This window comes from Acomys minous (genome assembly GCF_964271855.1).
Source record: "Acomys minous genome assembly, chromosome: 1".
NCBI lineage: Eukaryota > Metazoa > Chordata > Mammalia > Rodentia > Muridae > Acomys > Acomys minous.
The window spans coordinates 183,976,565-183,992,750 of NC_140483.1; positions in this window are offsets into that span (position 1 = coordinate 183,976,565).

The following is a 16,186-nucleotide window of genomic DNA, read 5'->3' on the forward strand; positions in this document are numbered from 1 at the left end:
ATGCTGTCTGCATGTATGTCTATGAATTGCATTCACACCTGGTGCTTCCAGAAGAGAGCATTGGATCCCCTGGAATGGGGGTTATAGACAATTAGGAGCCACCATTTGAGTGTTGGGAATAGAACCTGAGTCCTCTGGACAAACAGCTAGTGAGCGTAACCATTGAGCCACTTCTCAAGGCCCCCAAATAACATGATTTTAAATGCTCAAATTGGAGTCACAGGAAGACACAGACTGGGTGGTGAAGCCTCTGGACTTCTATCTACAGGTTGTCTGCTGGATTTTGTGCAAGATCCTGGTCAAAGCGAATGAATGACAGAGGTAGTCTGGTTGTAGCATTTCTGTAGAAATAATCTCATGGGTTCAGTTTGATTAGCACCTGTGCACTTCAATAAAGGGCTTGTCAGTTTTTCATGAAGACCAAAGACAGAAGCAACAAACCAGAGGATGTACAGTTTGAGCTACAGAACTGGCCAGTGAAAGCTCCAGAGTTGTGTGCGTTGCCTCATGCTCCTACCCTCCCAGGCAGCCCCTACCCTCCCAACCCTACCTCCCGAGGGATTACAAGCACTCTCCATTTGAGGGATTTGGAAGCTAAGTGTCTGGCCTTGATGTAGGCAGTGAGTTCGTGCCTGCGTCCTGCAGTTTGATAAAAGGCAGTCCCTATCTCTCTGGATCATTGTAGAAGCGGCCATCTTCTGGTGCATGGCACTCTATGCAGGATCTCAACTTGTTCCCATCATCATTTTCAGGCAAAGTGCTTCCCACACACCATGTCCTACTTTACCCCCAGGGCATCCAGACTGGGAACTCAGGAGGGCTGTGGAGTAGGAAAGTCTGACTCCTTTCTTTCCTTCGTGTTTTCTTAAGTTAAAAAAAAAAAAGTTGGTGCAAATCACAACTGAATTTGAAAGCCCAAAAGGGGCCAAAGAAAATCAACTTCAGTGCCGCTATGAAAGAAAGCTTACTGTAGCAAACTATGGGGAGAACTTCAGCTGTGGCACCCCCAGGCAGTTAGCTGCCCCTGTGGCTGATTTCAGCCGTGGCACTCCAGGCAGTTAGCTGCCCCTGTGGCTGATTTCAGCCGTGGCACTCCAGGCAACTAGCTACCCCTCTGGCTGATTGCATCCCCCTGATCCAGCCTCATGTGAGGACTGTGTGGGACTGTTCTCGGTTCAAATGTCTGTGGTTGTGGGTGAATGTGTCCATGTCCTAGAAACTCCACAGCACCTTAGTCAGAGGTGGAGCTTGGGCGCCCTGTTAATAGGAGAACAGGTTTGAGATAGGACCTGGAGACAAATTGTGTTGGTAAAACAAAGACAAAAAACATGAATTCATTTCCTTTTGGTCATCTTTGGCTACTCCTTGCCAGCTGAGGTTATCTTCCAATTCAGCCTCCTACTGTCTTCTAGAAACCCGCTTTTCTTGGAAACACAGAGGCCAATGTTACTGACTTCTCCCACTGTCACCAAGGGCTGTTCCAGGTGCTGTTTGGGGTTTGGAAGTGGAGGTGCTTCTGGTGTTCCTTCACCCCTGAGAAACACCAGCCTCGACTTGCTCCAGCCTACATCCTTGCCTTAACACTTGCCCTCCCATGCTTCTCCTCCACCCTCAGCCATGATCATCCACGCCTCTGGGCTAATCTGTGCTTTGGGTACCCATCTGTTTCAGGGTTTCACTAAGTACACAGTCATTTGATATTCTGCTTATCGCTTCTTCCACGCAGACTCCTCCAGTCTGGAGTGGTTTCTGGCATGCAGCCGGCATGCTATGGTTACTGGTGGGTTAGTTCAAAAGGATCGCATAGTATCCTCCAGCCTAGCCGCCTCCATTTAAGTGCTTCTGGCTAAATGATCCAAGCCAAGCCATTCAGCCTCCTGAGACTCACTTTTTCCACTTATAAAATGGGAATAAACTCCGTTTTGTAATGTTATGAGAATGAGCAAATTCTTATTAAGTTTATGTTAAAAATTAATGTAAGCTATAAGGGTTCTATCAACACAGCTACTAGGATAGCTGTCACTAGCAGACATCTACTGAGAAAATTCCTATGTTCCAGACATTGTGAACACTTGGAAGCCGGCTTTTAGTGAGCTCCCAGTGTGGTTGGGAAAGCTCACCGTCTAGGCAGTGATAGAACATTAGTTTGTTTTTACAGCTAATTTATAGTTTCTTTCTTTATATGTGTCTCCATCTCCTACAAGTTTTGCACCCCTAGAGGGAGAAATTATCTTGTTAATTTCTCATTTTGCCATATAGTAAATGCCTAGTGAATGCCTATTTGATCGATGAACAACAACAAGATTGCTTGCCAAATTTCCCTTTGGGCTTAGACACATGTTTGTGAGAGAAACAGAATATCTTCCTGCTAGTCAGTTCTTCAGAGAAAGAAGATCTAGCCCTTGTATCAGTTGGTACCCAACCCAATCAAGAGACACATTGACATACAATGGAAAGTTTCAAATCAAGTCATTTACAACATATGCCGTGATGCTGGAGGAAGGAGGTTATGAGGAGGAGAGAGAGGTGAGATGTGCAGAAGAAGGGCTAAAGCAGAAAGCATGGCGAAGTGTAAAATCAGGAGATCTAGAATCCAGGAAAACCACAACAATAATAAAACAGCTACTGTATGACTGAATATTATGTGAATATAAAAGCATCACAGAGCATTGTTTATGCATCTGAAGTTCACACAGATTCTGCTTCCTAAATGGATATAAGAATGTATAGATGAGTGAAAGGATAATGGTTAAACAGATGGATGGATTTGTGAATAGGTGAGTGAATAGATGGGTGGATGTGTGGGTAGGTATGTGGGTGGATGGACAGATGGATGGATGTGTGGGTAGGTATGTGGGTGGATGGACAGATGGATGCATGTGTGGGTAGGTATGTGGGTGGATGGACAGATGGATGGATGTGTGGGTAGGTATGTGGGTGGATGGACAGATGGATGGATGTGTGGGTAGGTATGTGGGTGGATGGACAGATGGATGGATGTGTGGGTAGGTATGTGGGTGGATGGACAGATGGATGGATGTGTGGGTAGGTATGTGGGTGGATGGACAGATGGATGGATGTGTGGGTAGGTATGTGGGTGGATGGACAGATGGGTGGATGTGTGGGTAGGTATGTGGGTGGATGGACAGATGGGTGGATGTGTGGGAGATATGTGGGTGGATGGACAGATGGATGGATGTGTGGGTGGGTGGATGGATGGTGACTGGATGTTTCTTAAGAACATCAATTTTGGATAAAGTAAGAGGATGTGAATGAGAGTCATGGGTAAAACATGAGCTCTTGGCTTGAACATCAAGTTGGCTGGTATTAAGAACTCTGTGATAACAAAAGCAACACATTTATTATTAAATAATAAGAAAATAAAGACAAAGGATTTTTAAAATGAAACAGTTGATCCAAAGATAGCTACTGTCAGCATGTCACTGTGGTTTAGTTCTCTTGCATCTTGTGATCTCTTATGCATACATTCCTACATATCTTTCTGTGACCTTTCCACACACACAGCCATTCGTCTTTCTAGTCAAAGATTCTTTTCTATAAGAAAATAAGTTCATGGGGCACTAATATTTTATAACTTAATATTATAATTTATTATAATAATTCCATTTTGTTTCCTTTTATCTTAATATCTATATAATATTTCTTCTTATGAAAGATGCAGCTGGTGGTTCAGCCAATATTCTAATTTTCAGTGAACATTGTATTCTCATTTTGGCTCAAAGTCACAGCCAAGAACTTACTTTTCTCTCAAGTTTATGATGCTCGGGATTGATTGAGTAAAACTTGATATGGGGTCATATTCGATTGTTAGGCACATATCAGTGGGAACAACATCCTTTTGTCACTTCAGTATGCTCTCTGGTCAGCCAGGCAAGGTGGACAAGCTTTCCCGTGGCGCAGGTGCATTCATGCAGCCATCAGCCATCATTGGCTGCACAAGTGACATGCTATGACAGCACCAGCTCTCCTGGCATCTCCACTGTGATGGTGATTCAGAGCTGTCAACCAGTACAGCTGTGAGGAAATGCCAAGGGAGGATTTATGGGGTGCAGCGGTGACTTTGTGACCCTCATCTGGAAAAGCAGATGCCTTTGAAATCAGACAAGTCGATGTGGTCAGAGGGAGGAGGCACTTACCCACAGTGAAATAGAAAACATCCTGCCACTTGCCCAAAGCATCAGATATTCAATGGCTCCAATTACAGTGGGAAAAAATATTTTAGTTCCATGAAGAGGCAACAGAGGTATAAAGAGGTCTATTTAAAGTCTAATGTCAGAGATCCTAGCTGAAGACCAGCTATCCACTGGTATTATAACCCAAGCAAGTTACTACATTTGGAGTTGGTTTCCTTTCATTTCAACAATGACTTTACATAGCTTGATGTCTGAATGTTGGATACAGAAACAAATCAGTGAAAAGTCATTCACTGGAGCCTCTTGTGTAGCAAGGGTACAATAAAATGTGAGGGACGACTCTAAGATAATGGATCTTGAATTATGAGGCAGGTGCCTGGGACAACAGACTGTGAAACATCAATGAATGTAGTGTTGCCTGTAATATGGTGGGGTGCTGGCAACCTGTTCAGAGTCCACCATAGCCTGAGTGTCCAGGAGACTGTTTCCCATCATCTATAATGGCCTAGCAGCTACAGCTGGGCAGAGGGAGATAGAACAAGATACAGGGCAAACAGCGGACATCAACTCAGACTATAGTGAGGCTTTCAGCAAAGATGAGCCAAGTGTTCAAGTTTATATTTACTGAATGCCTTACTACTAGACTCTGAGAACTCAAGGACAAACAAAAAAGCCAACATCTCTATCCTTTCTGGCTCAGAACTGGAAAAATAGGACCAGAGAGTGACAAGCACTGGAGTGATGATCAGGAACATGTGACACAAGCCCAGGATGGGGAGGAGGAGTAGAGGCTTCCCAAAAGAGCCGTCATCACAGCTGAGATGAGAGCAAGAAGTAAAGATTTCAAAAGCTAACATGAGACTTGAAGCCTGACTGCGCCCCCCCATCCCCCTGCACCCCCCCCCCATCCCAAGGGGCTGTTTGCCCGTGGCACTCTGACTAATAGCATCTGGGGCTCTGTATGGAAATTTCCCTACTTGGATGAAATCCACAACTCAGCACAACTCATTGATGAATTCAGTATAGAACATTATTGGTGTTCTGCTGTCCCTTTGGGCAATGGCTTCCGTCTTCAGTGTGTTGGAATCCCATAGTAGGCGTGTGGAAGCTGATCACTGGATCCAGACCTCTGAGTCTCCAATTTAAGTGGTCTAAACAGGGGTCCCAGAATCCAGCATTGCAAGTCCCCAAGTGATATGTTGTAAGACCCCCCTTTTTAAAAAGAAAGTAAAGACAGGTCAGCAAAGACTTATATTTCCTGAACTCTCTCCCCTTCCCCTTTGTGATAACTAGCAGATTACATCAGATTGTAAAGTTGAGCTCCCACCAATGGGGTGAGACACTGTCACCTATGTCAGGGATAAAGAATGGCAGCCATGTTGGCCAGTGTGTTCTGTCCTAGGGATAACACTTCAGGTACTGGGGGTGTGCTCAGGGCATGGTGTTGCTTCTAAATTCTCCTCAGAGTTCATGCGGAGATGGAGATGGGGTTCCAGCCTGGGCCTCTAAGACTGTTCTTGGAAGGATCCTGAGACCCTGCTTAAAACTGTTGACTATGTAAACCAAATCATGCCGGCTCCCCTTGCCTTGTTTGTGTTTTACTATATAAACAAGCTTAGGTTATTTTCCTCCTGTTTTCTGAGAAGAAAATGGAAAGAGGTTTTGCCAAGTGCTATGGCCTTAACGTTTGTGCTCCTGGCCCCCAATTCATATGTTGACATTTTAATCCTGTCTGTGATGGTATTAGAAGGTGGGGTTTTAGAAGGTGACTAGTGCATGCCAGAGGACTCCTAAATAGGATGAGTGCCATTATTAGAGAAACGTTAGAGGAATAATCAGCTCTTTTTACCATGTGGGCATAGTGGTAATATGTCCTTAGGAGACACTGAATCTCTCCAGGGACTTTTGCAGATCTGTGAGGAATAAGTATATGTTTTCTATGAGCTAGCCAGTCTACAGGATACTGTTGTTACAGCCCAAATAGACTCGGATGCCCCCACAAAACCCATCAGCTCCAAGCACACAGGATCAGTGTGTCTCCTTCAGTGATTTTTCCTCAGTTCTGTTTTTCTCAGGCATGTGTATCCCAAGTCTATACTGACCTTCAGCTGAGGCACACATACACACACACACACACATACAACATCGCTTCACCACACCATAGTAATGGCTTCTGGGCTGTGGTTGATTCCACACACAACAAAAACAAAAACAAACCAAAACACAAACAAACAAACAACAAAACAAAACAAAAAACAATAACTCAGGCAGGACTTTGGTGTGGGTGAAATTTACAACAGTGTAGCCTGGACTCTGAGTTTCAGGTCACCACTGTGTAGAGATTATTAGGCCTCTTTGTGCCTTTGAAGAGTGACAGAGGGAGTCACAATGACGTGTGCCGTTCTTCTAGGACCTTTGCAGTGTCCTTCTAAGGGGTTTCTCTGCCTCAAGAGCACCCTTCCAAGGTCTCCTTCCATATCCCCTGAGAAAACCAAGGTAAAGCAAGAGTCTGACCATGCCCTCCCTTACCCACAGAAGACTGACTCAGCATTCCTGAGAGCAGGGACCACAGCCAGCGGGGACAGACTGGGATACATCCCATGCGAGGACATGGGCACCAAGTGTGGTAAGGACCTTTCTGAACTGGAGTATGGCTGACTAGTGATATTTAAATTCAGAATTCTGGAGAAATCCACAGCTCAATGAAGCCCATCTTAGGACAGAGTTTCTGGCCTTGGCTGCCAGTGAGGCTTGGCCAGGATATGAAACCTGAGTTTCTTATCTTGGTTGATAAGGTTCAGCCTCCTTCTGGCTATGCCTCGATGACTCAAGGGTCCTACGCTGTCCAACTGCGGTTGGCTCACATTCTCCTACCCCTCCTCAGCTCAGTGCCCTTGACGGAACCTGGCATGCCTGGCTCTGTTCTTCCTTTGCTGAACCCACTCATCCTGGCAACACTTCCTCCAGGACATCTTCCCTGCTCTCATATCCATTTCCCCACATGGGCTACATATGTGTTTGCTGCCCCAACACTATCCGTTGCCCTCTTCATCATAATCACTATCAAGCAGTAATAGTGTTCTGTTTGTTGTTTTGTTTTTCTTCACTTCCCCTAGTAAGTATACACACCCAGGACCCTAGGGATTAAGAGTTGACCCCCTAGGCTAAGTGGAGTTTTCTGTTGTTGTTAAACAAAGGTATGAGGAGCCAGGTGACCCCTGCAGTAACGGGCAGAATTCGAACAGCACATGGTATAAGAATTGCTCCAGTTATTCATACTGAAAAGCAGGGTTGGAGCTGCTTTCTCTGTTTCTGTCTGTCTTCCTGCCCACCTGTCTGCCTGTCTATTTGTCTCTGTTTATCGCTATCTCTCCATAACAGGAAAGGGTAGGCACAACGGAAACAAAAATTAAGCATCAGTAAGGTTACATGATTAAGTACTAAAGGTTGTTTTTTATCTTTCTTGATGATTCAAACTTCTGGGATTGGGTTGGTGTGTTGACACACATTTTTTGTTTGTTTGCTTGCTTGCTAGGTGTTTTGTTTTGTTTTGTTTTTGAGATAGAGTTTCTCTGTGTATCCTTGGCTGTCCTGGACTCACTCTGTAGACCAGGCTGGCCTTGAACTCACAGAGATCCACCTGCCTCTGCTGGGAATAAAGGCATGTTTCACCACACCCAGCTGACACATCTTTAACACTACTAGTTGGGAGGCAGAGGCAGAGAAGCTTTCAGAGTTCTAGACCAGCCTGGTTTATATAGTAAAAATGTGTCTCAAAAACAAATTGTTTCTGGACTTTATATAAACACTGCACCTCATTGTTGAAGTCTCAAGAAGGAATATGATTCCCCAGTGGGGTAGTTACCCACAGTGGACTGTCACTAGATGGCGGACTTCCCCTTGGTTGCTTATAGACAGGGGCTCTTCTTTGTAGCCTTTGGGGCATGACCCCCCTGCTGGGAAATTCAGCACCCTCTGGGAATGGAATATCTACCTTAGTTTCTTGTAACTTAGTTAGAACAGAGTGCCATAAACTAGGAAACTTATAATCAATAACAAATTGACTCTCAAAATTCTGAAATCTGGGAAGCCTAAAGTCAAGGTGGAGGTGGACTCAATGCCTGCCGAGGGCCTGTCTCCTCAAATAGGAAGGCTTCTTGACATGTCCCTTCCTGGAGGAGGGCCAAGGAAGGAACAGACTGGCACTTTCTAAAATAAGAGCGCTGCTGTGGTTCAAGTGTTTGAGTTTCACTCATGCTGGAACTTGGACCCAATGTAGTAGTATCACCAGGTATGGTCTCTGGGAAGTCACTGAATCAGCATGGTCTCTCACTTGAAAAGGAGATTCTGACCCTCAAGAAGGAAGCATCATTGGGCCCTTGGCCCACTGTCATCCTTTCTGCCATGTGACGATTAGTATCCATTCTTTCAAGAGGATGCAGCAAGGGACCATCTTAGGAGCCAACAGCAGTTCTCACCACACTCCACACCAGCTTGACTGTGGAATTTCCAGCTTCTGGAATTGGGAGGAATAAATTACTTATAGGTAGCCTAGTCTGTAATAACTTCTACAGTGGCATATATGGGCACAGGTGCTAACCCTGCTCACAAAGCTTCTATCCTAATTACCTCCCATCACTTTCTGATACTATCGCCTTAGGTTTTAAGATGTTTAATGTGTGAGATTGGAGTAGGAAGCAGAGTTATTTATAATACAGCAATACACCTGAAGACATCTGAGTGTGAGGAAGCCCAGGTGCTACAGTGCTCGTGCCAAGACTCAGTGAGCTAAACAGTGATCTACAGGTCCTCCAGGGGGGAATAACTTTCTGGCTCAGGCAAATACCTCTTCGACTATCCTGGTTTCACCCCTGGAAGGAAGTCACAAGCTGCGCAGAGTCTTCTGTTCTCTGGTTTGAGAACCACCTTCTACTCCCTTCATGACTGCTCATTCTTCTGTTATTTCACCTGCATTTCCTTTGCCCTACCCAAAAGCCATCAGTGCTTCTCTTTCCTGACAATGGTTGGCCTGACTCTCAAGGACGCCACCATATGTCATTTAGCAAAAGCAGTCACGAAAGGCAACATAACCTCTGGACCTTCTTGGAGAGACATGCCTCACATTCCTCCCCTAAGAACAGAATTGATTGGCCTTGACCTGGGGCCACACCAGGAAGAACGTACTTTCTGGGGCTAGGGTGCCTTACCGTGCCTGGCTGAAGTTGGTCACCACATGGTCCAGGAAGCCTGAGGAATGAGAGGTATTTATTTGCCTCCCTGTAAATCTCTCAGAAGTTAGATTATCTCAGGCCAAACTGACAGTGTGCATCTTGATAGAAAAGGATCCTGAGGTTTAATAGCCATTTAGAATACAACCACGCAAACGTGCTCCCTATCTTAGAGCTATAACAGCAGAGAAATCTGGAGAGAAGCTAATGGAAAAGAGGCTGAGGGTCCATGCAGCATGGTTTTGTGCTTAAGATGTGCTCACGTGAAGCTCATTGACTATTGCTCTCACTGTTGATCACAGGTATGCGGGAGTGCGGGAGTCCGCAGGGCTGGGCTCCTGTCCCGGCTCTCATCACCCAGGGATAGCTGCAAGCTGAGACAAGAGCCAGGAAGATGCAGGCGACTCCCAGGTCTGCTCTTTAAAGCCAATCTCTCTCTCATTCCAAGAATAAGAACTCTTCCCAAGGCAGCTCATTTCACAGTTGGGTGGCAAACACTATCAGAGGTTTTGGGGGTGTCTGTCTGTCTGTCTGTCTGTCTGTCTGTCTGTCTTTTATGAATGGGAAGATAAAATCTATCTCTTTGACTCAGCCACAATGTGGGTAAGGACCAAGTCAATTTTTTGAAGGGCTTTTCATAACATTCCCAGGTCGCCTACTCTCATATAGAACGCATATTACTCTGTCAGTTCTTCCTTATACTGTGTAGTTTCCGGGTACCCCACCCCTCTGGCTGTCCTGCCTCCCCATGGAGAATCCCAGTGCCCTCGTGTCCTTCACACAGCGTGGGGACAGAAGTACACGTGTGCTACAGGAAGCAGAGTGATCATCTGAACTTGAAGACGCCACTATACGGTACTGAAAGCGAGGACAGGAGCCCAGTCCTGCTGATGCTGGGCCGCTGGGGCTGAGAGAGCAAATACTAACTGACAAAACACATAGCAAGGCACTCTAAAGACAAAACATTTTGCATGAAACTTGCCATGTTTCCTTAAGAGGCCCACAGACCACACAGCTGAACAAAGCAAGTTCATGTTCCATTCAGAAACACTGACTAGCAGATACCTTAGATGTACTTTGGGGGCTGAGCTGAACCACACCGATGAAAATTTCAAACCCCAGGTAGTACAAGGTGAGGGATTTATGCCGATATGACTAGGTTGTTTTCTTCTTCTCAATTGACAAATATGTAGCTACTTCATTTAAAAACTATGCCAAGCCAGGCTTGGTGGCACACACCTGTAATCCTAGCATTCAGGAGGCAGAGGCAGGTGGATCAATGTGAGTTTGAGGCCAGCCTAGTCTACAAAGTGAGTCCAGAACAGCCATGGCTACACAGAGAAACCCTGTCTCAAAAAACAAAAACAAAACAAAACAAAATTATGCTTCCAGGAAATGTATTCCTTTTGTTGCTTTTCCTTAACCTAGTATTCTAGAGCAATTACCCTTTATCATTTTCCTCTTACTGATCTTATGGTTCCCTTATCATGATACATGTTGCATGAGTGAAAATCGCATAATATAGGAATGGGGAAAGACTATTCTTAACTTATCCCACTGGTATCAGGTGCTGCCTGTATGAGACTGCCATTTTCTCAGTTTTGTACAAAAAAAATCTTTATTTGAAATGATTGGTTACACCTTTGTAATATAGCCTGTCTTCTCCCTTAGGGAACTCCAAAGATGCCTGAGTCCATCACCTCCCCCTTCCTTGAAGCATCTATCATGACTGGAGTCTTATAATCATTGTCCACCACAACACCATGGAGCTTAACCTTGCATTAAAAACATCTGTTTCATAAAGTGAAAAAAGGGAGGGGTAAAGCAATGGTTCAGCAATTGGAAAAGAGCACTCGCCACAGTGAGTGGAAGGGGTGAGGAAGACAGGAAACTCTTTCTGAATGGTGCAGATATGAATTAATTTAGCTATTACAGCCAAATTGTAATGTTTATTTATACATATATATATGTGATATATTATATAAATGCAATTTGTACTTATCAAATATATAGCAATAAAATTAGAAAAGATGAAAACAAAGGCTCAGCTTGCAAGTATATCCAGAATTATTATTTTTTATTTTTTTATTTTTATTTTATTTTATTTTTTTATGAAGGTGAACTGCAGATCTCTTACATGACTTACACATTCCCAGAATTGCCACTTCAGTCACAGCCACTATGGTCTCCTGCTTCAGCTACTGCAGTGGCTCACATCGATTCACTCTCAACTATACAGAAAAATACACTGGAGAGTGTGTCACCAGTGAAGTCCCTGCTGGGTTTCCCTCGCACTTGGGACATTGTCCTTCCCCCTGGCTTGAGTGCTCACAGGATCTGCCTCCTCCTCTTCCCAGGCCTCTCACACTGCTGCTTTATAGTTGTTCTCTGCACTCATCTCCCTATGCTGCCCTGGTAACTGTGTGCTTTACTTCTGCACTTCCCTTGAGGCTCTGGCCACTTAAAAACTACAGAATCAGAGACATCTCCCCTGATCACTTCCTATATAAATTGCATCCTCATGTCCCTAAGCTGTCTTCGTGTGTGTGCACAAGTGTCTTTGTCACTGTTCTATTGCTGTGAGGAGACACCATGACCAAGGTAACTAGCATAAGAGAGAGCATTTAACTGGGGCTGGCTCACAGTCTCAGAGGTTTGAGTCCTTTTCCGGGGCAGGAAGCATGGCAATATGTGAGTGGATGCTGGCATAGTGCTGAGAATTATGTCCTGATCTGTAGGCAGAGGGACAGAGAGAGAGAGAGAGAGACAGACAGACAGACAGACAGACAGAGACAGACAGACAGACAGACAGAGACAGACAGAGAGAAAGACAGAGAGACAGACAGACAGAGACAGAGAGACAGACAGAGATAGACAGGAGAGAGAGGGAGGGAGAGGGAGAGGGAGAGAGACAGAGAGAGACAGAGAGAGAGAGAGAGAGAGAGAGAGAGAGAGAGAGAGAGAGAGAGAGAAAGAGGCTGGGCCTGGCATGCACTTTTGAAACCTCAGGGCCCTCCCGCAGTGACCTACTTGCTCCAACAAGACCACGCCTCCTCATACTTTTCAGTGTCACTCCCTGATGGCTAAACTAAGCATTCAAATATATGAACCCGTGGAGGCCATTCATAGTCAAACCACCACAAGTTTGTTTGTACATGTACATGTAGTCACACATATTTGCACATGCATATGAAGGTCAGAGATTGATATCAGGTGTCTCCTGAATTATTCTGCATCTCATTATTGAGACAAGGTCCTGAGGAGCCTCCTGATTTAACTAGAGTATTTACCTAGCAAGGTCCAGGGACCCTCCCATCTCTGCTCCTCAGTGCTGGGGTCACAGGTACATGTATCCTTGCCTGTCGTGGACTCACTTTGTACACCAGGCTGGCCTGGAACTCACAGAGATCCACCCGCCTCTGCCTCCCTGAGTGCTGAGGTTTCAGGCTTGTGTCACTGCACACCGCTCCTGGCTTCTGGAGATTGAGCCTTAAATCCTCATGCTTGAATGCCAACCACTTCACCAGATGAGCTATTTCTCTGTTCGTGTGTGTGTGTGTGTGTGTGTGTGTGTGTGTGTGTGTGTGTGTGTGTGTGTGTACATGTGGAAGCCATAAGGCAGCTTCTTGTATTGCTGCTCAGGTACTAGCTATCCTTTGTAGGTTTTTTTTGTTCATTTGTTGTTTGAACCAGGGTCTCCCACTGATCTGGATCTCATCACGTAGGCTATGCTGCCTGGCCGCGGAGCCCCAGGGATTCTCCTGCTCTGCCTTCCTAGTCCTGGCATCGTAAGTATGGACCACCATGCCTGGCTCCTTGTGCCTGGGTAAGTGGGGTTGCGCTCAGGTCTCCAGGCTTACAGAGCAAGCACTTCTCTGAGTTATTGTCCAGCCTTGATCTCCCCACTTAGGGTTTTTTCCATGACACACTAACTTTTTGTTTGCTATCCACTTCCAGTGTTCTAATAACATAATCTGCTTCTCCCAATAGCTAGTAGGTATTTCATCAAAATTCAGGCAATGGCTGAAGAAGACAGAAATGAAAAGCGGGTGGGGAGGCGGGGAGGCGGGGAGGCGGGGAGGCGGGGAGGCGGGGAGGCGGGGAGGCGGGGAGGCGGGGAGGCGGGGAGGCGGGGAGGCGGGGAGTTGGGGAGGAGCACACAGTTTGTCACAGGGATACAAGACCTGCAATTTTGAAGCACAGTGGTTAAACAACAGGCTGATTTTTTTTTTTTTGAGGCCTTAGCTCCTGATGCTGTGCATATGACAGGCACTCTTTTTAAAGGCACCCTATGTCCCATTTTGGATGCCTGTGAAAGTATCGTCTGATAGATATTGCTAAAGCCCGCTGTCCAGCCCCTGTTTGCTTTGGGGTGATGATGTATATCTTGGGCTTGTGTCAGCTGCTCAGTGCAGCCGCCCAGCAGACAAGGAGTACCCACCCAAACACACTTCACATAAATACGATCTGACCCAAGGCATCCTGGGAACAGATTGGAAGCATGTGAGAATCCGGTTTGCCAATGAGCTCAGAAATTCTCTGCTGGTAGAGACCATTTAACACAGGGCTCAGATGGGATGTGGGTGGGGTCAGGCTGTGGGGAAGCAATAAAGGTTTGTACACGTGAAGGGGTCTGTCTGGGATACGAGCCATGAACAAAGCAGGCATCAGCACAAACGTGTCCACAGATTTAGATGTCAAAACTGCTTTCCTAGGGGAGGTTTTGGAGACTTTGTAAGATGTTGTTGAGGTCAGACCAGCTTCTGAGGGCTGTTACTCTCCTCCTAGATACCTGTAACCTGCACCATGAGGAAAAGCAAACAAACAATCTACTTAGATCCTGGTTGTACTGGATGCCAAGGAGGAAGGTATGGGTCACATCTATTGATGCAAGTAAGTGCTCTTTTTAAATTTTTTTTTCTCCAGCTAGCACAGGAGATGACAGAGAAGAGGATGAAGTGAGACGAAGAAGGGGATGACTGAGAGCAGGGAACAGTGGGAAGACCATTGAAGAGCCGTAGAAACAGAACCTGGGACACACTAACCATGGGCAGGCCTGCACCTGTCATCCCAGGGAGATCTGCTCAATGCCAGAAAGCTTTCTCCAGGATGCCCTAGGGGAGACATTGGAGCAGTGGGGCCACTCTCGACTTTGCTTGTGTCTATGCTGGGAACTGAGCACACACTGTTTGTGTGTGAAGCAAGCTCTGCTACTAAAGCTCTATCTCCAGTCCTCCGTTTCATTCTTAACTTTGAAATAGGATTTCAAAAAGTTATCCGGGCTAGTTGAAATTCATTGTGTTCCCTCAGCAGGTCCTGAACTTGCAATCCTCTTGCCTCCGCCTTCTAAGTAGTAAGAGTTAGGTTAGCAAGGTTATTCGTCAGGCCTGGCTGTTCCTGTTTTGAAACTGACTCTGTCCAACTTTCTAGGTTAGTCCTCTGCACCAGGTAGACAGAGCAATAATCACCTGTGAGTATTCTGGAAGGCAAGCCCCGCCCTGCCCTTACTCTGCTGTTGTAGAAGTTCCAGACAAAACATAAGAAACCCAGTTAAACCTGAAGTTCAAATAAGCAATGAAATTGTTTTGACACACATATACATGTATGTGTGTGTGTGTGTGTGTGTGTGTGTGTGTGTTATATAATATTGCACAGGACACAGTTATAGTTAAAATATTTTGTTGTTCATCTGAAATTAAAAACTTCACCAGGCAGCCAGTGTATTTGTCTGTTAGGTCTGCAGTTCTATCCGCAGTTTCCAGATGATTTCCTGTGTCTCCACAGGTGGTGAGAGGTCAGGAGGCATCGAGTAGCCTGCAGAATAGGAGTCAGAATATGAAGTGCCTCAAGGAGCAGTAAGCCTTCTGTCCTCAGGACTCGCCCAGACCTTCCTAGTCCTGCGTTGCCCCTTTAACCCTTTAGCACTCAGTTCCCAGGGAAAAGGAACATGGGTCTTGGGGCAGTGTGCGAGGGTCTCATCCCTGCATCCATGACCTGTTAGCTGCATGGCCTGCTAGCTGTGAGGCTGCTCTGTGTTTCTGGTGTTTTCATTTATACAATGGGAGTGGCAGTATTAACTGTCTTGTGAAGAAGATTCAAAGGGCTTAGGTCAGGGCTTTGACCCCAGGAAAAAACGAAATAAAATATTTTAATTACTGTCGAGAAGAGTTGGATGGTAAGGAGCTTGTAGCCACGTCAGGGTGGCAGCAAAGTTTGGAGGCTTGGAAGACTCCCAGGACAGAAAAAATAGTTTTGAAATCTTTAAAGAAGTTTTGTTTTTTGTTTTTGTTGTTTTAGAGATGGAGCTGGAAATCAAGGCCGGGAGTCGAACGTTTACGAACTTTTCAGGCGGCTCAGCCTAAGGTCACAGGGTACAAAGGCACCCAAGGAACATTGGAGAGCTACCTGCCAGAATTCAGTAAGAACCAGAGATTCTAAGGCTTTAGAGCCATAAGAAGCAGCAAGGCAGACTGCACCAGGGCCAGCCAAGGGCAAGAGGCTGACAGGGGGAGTCAGATTCACGGTGTTCCAGCCCCTCTGCCCTCCTGTTGCCGCACAACTTTTGACAAACCTTCAGCGTCTGGTTTGTCGCATTGAACCACTGTAGACTAAGAAATCCCCAGAAGAAAAGGCACTATGCTGCGTCCCCAGGGCCCACAGCCCCGTGCTGTCACACAACCAGCTTTTCGTCCTTGGCTTCTGGCCCTGAAGTGCATGGAAAGCTCTGGCTCCAGCTGACTCTAGCCTGTGCCAGGGGTTAGAAATGGCCTTTTCTAAGCAAGCTACCAAGATGAGACTTGATAG